The following is a 4,957-nucleotide window of genomic DNA, read 5'->3' as shown; positions in this document are numbered from 1 at the left end:
TCAGATTCATCACCCATTTTATTTATTTATTTTTTAAATTAAAAAAATTGTAGTTACTTAGAAGCATTCAGAATGTCAACAAAACAGCTGCAACTTTTTTTTTTGCAATTAGAATGGTATTCAGTTAACAGAACAACAATTATTTCATAGAAGCTGCATCAGAGACAACTGAAGATGAAAAATTACCCCATCCCCATATATAACTAATTTGTGCTGTGCACTAACAAGAACCTGCTTTAAATTTCTATGCCAACTTACAACCCCCATACTAGACCAGGCAAGGTTAGTGGCTATTGAAAATATCACCAGGACAGGGCTATCTAAAGACACATTCAGTAGTGTGTTAACTATACAAAAAAAAAGATACTGTACAGTTTAAAAACAAATCTTACACAGCCTTACATTTCAATTTTTTCTTTAAAAGGAGTGAGTTGTGTTCGGGGGGTGAGTGGGTTAAATGCTTTATAGACAAGAAAAAAAACTGCGCTAGAACCAACTTATTCATCATCATCATCTTCTTCATCTTCTTCCTCCTCCTCATCCTCTTCATCCTCATCGTCTTCCTCCTCTTCCTTCTTTTTCTTGCTCTTTTCAGCCTTGACAACTCCCTTTTTTTTGCCGCATCAGGCTTTCCTTTAGCTCGGTATGGAGCAATATCCTTTTCATATTTTTCCTTCAGTTTAGCAGCCTTCTTTTCATAAGGCTGCTTGTCATCTGCAGCAGTGTTATTCCACATCTCTCCCAGTTTCTTTGCAACATCACCAATGGATAGGCCGGGATGTTCTCCTTTGATTTTTGGGCAATACTCAGAACAAAACAAGAAAAAGGCCAAGGGAGGCCTCTTGGGTACATTGGGGTCCTTAAACTTCTTTTTTGTTTCCCCTTTAGGGGGGGAAGTTTCATTTCTCTTTCATAACGGGCCTTGTCCACCTTAGTCATGTCTTCAAATTTTCCTTTTTCTTTAGTAGACATGGTCTTCCACCTTTCTGAGCACTTCTTAGGAAACTCTGAGAAGTTGACTGGAGCATCTGGGTGCTTCTTGTGTTCCTCTCGGCAAGTTTGCACAAAATGCATATGATGATATTTTGCCTCTTGGCATCTTAGGATCTCCTTTGCCCATGTTTAATTATTTTCCTCAGCAAGGCACAGAGTCGCCCAGTGCCTGTCTGGGTCTTACTTGCCCTGGCGCTGTCTCTATGGAGCTCAATGTACTGTAATGGCTATATCACCCATTTTAGAATATGGTTATCTTTTTGTTATTAAGTTGTAGGGGTTCTTTATATATTCTAGATGCAAATTCCTTATTAGATATATAATTTCAAATATTTTTATCCCATTCCATGAGCTATATTTTCACAATTTTGATAGTGTCCTTAGATGCACAAAAGTTTTAAATTTTGGTGAAATCCAGTTTATCTGTTTTTTTCTTTTGTTGCCTGTGCCTTTAATATCATATCCAAGAAATCATTGCTAAGTCTTTCATGAAGATTTTCCCCTTGTTTTCTTTTTAAGATTTTATTTATTTATTCGTGAGAGACACAGAGAAAAAGAGAAGCAGAGACATAAGCAGAGGGAGAAGCAGGCTCCCCGCTGAGCAGGGAGCCTGATGCGGAACTCAATCCTGGACCCTGGGATCATGCCCTGAATCCAAGGCAGATGCTTAACCGCTGAGTTACCTAGGCATCCCTTCTCTTTGTTTTCTTCTAAAAGTCTTATAGTTTTAGCTCTTAAGTTTAGGTCTTTGTCCATTTTGAGTTAATTTTTGTATATGGTGTCAGGTAACTTCACTGTTTTGCATGTGGATATCCAGTTGTCCAGCAGCATTTGCTGAAGAGACTATTCTTATCCCATTGAATAGTTTTGGCACTCTTGTTGAAGATCAATTGGTCATAGATGTATGGGTTTATTTCTGGACTCCCAATTCTGTTTCATTGATACATATGTCTATCTTTATTGACATATTCAGTAACACACTGACTGTTGCTTGATAGTAAATTTTGAAATTAGGAAGTATAAATCGTTCTACTTTATTCTTTTTAGGATTATTTTAGTTATTCAAGATCCCTTGTAATTCCATATGAATTTTAGAATCAGTTTGTCAAAAAGAAGTCAGTTGGGATTCTGGTAGGTATTTTGTGTTGAATCTGTAGATCACTCTAGAGAATACTGCCTTCTTTTTTTTTTTTTTTTTAAAGAATACTGCCATCTTAATAATGGTGTCTTCTGATCCACAAACATGGGATTTAAAAAAATCTTTACTTAGATCTTAATCTCTTTCAATACTTTTTCATTATTTTCAGAGTATAAATTTTATACTTCTTTTGTTAAATTTACTATTTTATTCTGATACTATTAAGAATGGAATTTTTTAATTCATTTTTTTAACATTTTATTTTTAAGTAATTTCTACACCAAAGTTGGGCTCAAATTCACAACCCTGAGATCAAGAGTAGCATGCTCTACCCATTGAGCCAGGCAGGTGCTCCAAGAATGGAATTCTTTTTTTTTTAGATTTATTTATTAATTTGAGAGACAAAGAGAGAGCACAAGCAGGGAGAGAGGCAGAGGGAGAGGGAGAAGCAGACTCCCCACAGAGTAGGGAGTACTACATGGGGCTCCATCCCAGGACCTGGAAATCATGACCTGACCCAGAGGCAGATGCTTAACCATCTGAGCCATCCAAGCACCCCCAAGAATGGAATTTTTAAAAATTCCATTTTTGGATTGCTCATTGCAAGTGTAGAAAAATACAGCTGATTTCTGTATAGTGATCTCGTAGTCTGCAAGCTTGCTGAATTTATTATTTCTAATAGGTTTTAAACGCATTTCTTAGAATTTGTTATGTACAAGATCATGTCTCCTGTGAACAAAGTTTATAGTTTTAGTTTTATTTCCTTTCCAATTTGGATGCCTTTTATTTCTTTTTGTTGCCTAACAGACCTGGCTAGAACCTCCCATACAATGTTGAATAAGAGTGGTGAGAACAAATATTCTTTTTTTAAAAAAAGATTTTATTTATTTATTCATGATAGACAGAGAGAGAGAGAGAGAGAGAGAGAGAGAGGCAGAGACACAGGCAGAAGGGGAAGCAGGCTCCATGCAGGGAGCCCGATGCGGGACCCGATCCCAGGACTCCAGGATCACACCCTGGGCCGAAGGCAGGCACTTAAACTACTGAGCCACCCAGGCTCCCAAGAACAAATATTCTTATCTTGTTCTTGATCTAAGTGGAAAGTATTCAGTCTTTTACCATTAAGTGTGATATTGGTGGTGGGTTTTTCATAGATGCCCTTAATTAGGTTGGGGAAATTCCCTTCTATTCTGAGTTTGTTGAATGTGTTTATCACAAAAGGTTGTTCCCTGGTCATTCTTAAGCCATGTTGAAGGAGTGGATAATCCTGTGCCATAGGATCATTCTCTTCATCAACCCATGGCCCTTCACCTATTCTACCTGTTGGTGGCAGTATGAATAAGGCAGGGGCACAGTCAAGGAATGCAGTGAGTATAGCCTAGAGAATTCAAGGAAAAACATGGTTGGATGGTATGTTGTTATACATTTACATTATAAAATTGCACAAGGTAAATTCAATAATCTAGAAAACAAATTACCATTCACATTTGACATTCACATTTGGTAAGATACGTATTTGTGCTTATTGTTAATAAAACACTGTAACAACCAGCGAAAGACCCTTTATTTTTTTATCTTATTTTAGGTTTTGAGAGAGCTTTAGAAGCCAATACCCACAGGTGGCAAGATGGATGATGTGGTGTCATAGTCATATAACTAGCATTAAATAAATGGTATTAGGAAATTGGAGAGGCAAGAAGACCTATATTATTTTAAGACAGGTTCTGAGAAGTTATGGCCTTGTGAGTAATAATACTATCATTACCTTTTTCTCATGTGTGAGATGTAAAATTAACTAGCAATGGTGCCTCTGAAATAAAGACAAGGAGAGATGGTACAGAGACAGTACCAAGAATCTCTATGTGCACTGGTATGACAGCAAACAAATTTATAACCATTATCCTAAATCTTCATTAACAAAATATTATACCTCACATGGGACCATGAATTTTATAACACATCTTTTAATAATATTATTTACATAATTAATGACCTTGAAAAAATTATTTCTTTAGGATGATGCATATCCTCAAGGTGGTCTGGAGGCAGTAGAGTGAAGCAAATGGTTAGGAGAATGGCCTCTGGAGTAAAAAATGCCTAGATTCTGTGTATTAGCTATGTGATCTTAGGTTAACTTCTCTGTGCCTCACTTTCTGCATCTGTATAATCGAATCAATGAAATGCAGTACTTCATGTTGATGTTGTGAAGTTTAAATTACTTAACATATATACAGTGTTTAGTATCTGGCATTTTGTTTAAAGGTGTACCTACTTTTTATTCTCTATTGTTAAGTTTCATGATGGTAAGGACAAAATAAGTTTGTATTTGTGTCCCTCACAGGATGAAGTGAACTGTATTTGTGAATTTATCTGTAAACATGAAGTATATTAAAGTGTAAATAAAATACTAAACATTTAAAAATAATTTATTTATTTTTAAAAATTATTTTATTTATTTATTCATGAGAGACACACAGAGAGATGCAGAGACATAGGCAGAGGGAGAAGCAGGAAGCCTGATGTGGGACTCGATCCTAGCACCCAGGGACCATGACCTGAGTCAAAGGCAAGACTCTCAACCACTGAGCCACGAGGTGTCCCTAAAAAATAATTTAAATAAAAATCTCGGCATATCATTTGTATTTCTTCAGTTACTGCTTTGTAATTAGCTGTTAGGGAATTCATGACTTCTGACATTCTTTTTCTTACCCTCACTTTCTTTAAAGCACCTAGTATGGTGTGATAATGCACGTTACAGCCCTCAGAACTGCTAATTGGGTAGTCCGAGGGATGAGGCTGGGCAGCAAAGAGTGGGGCATATCAAGG

At 36.6% G+C, this 4,957-nt stretch overlaps 1 pseudogene; it reads right to left on the bottom strand.

Moving 5' to 3' along the window:
* Nucleotides 1-453: 453 nt before the first annotated feature.
* LOC112927608 (high mobility group protein B1 pseudogene) lies at nucleotides 454-1,163 on the bottom strand (annotated as a pseudogene).
* Nucleotides 1,164-4,957: the final 3,794 nt, after the last annotated feature.

This window comes from Vulpes vulpes, chromosome 12 (genome assembly GCF_048418805.1).
Source record: "Vulpes vulpes isolate BD-2025 chromosome 12, VulVul3, whole genome shotgun sequence".
Lineage (NCBI taxonomy): Eukaryota > Metazoa > Chordata > Mammalia > Carnivora > Canidae > Vulpes > Vulpes vulpes.
This window is presented reverse-complemented; position numbering and strand designations above follow the sequence as displayed.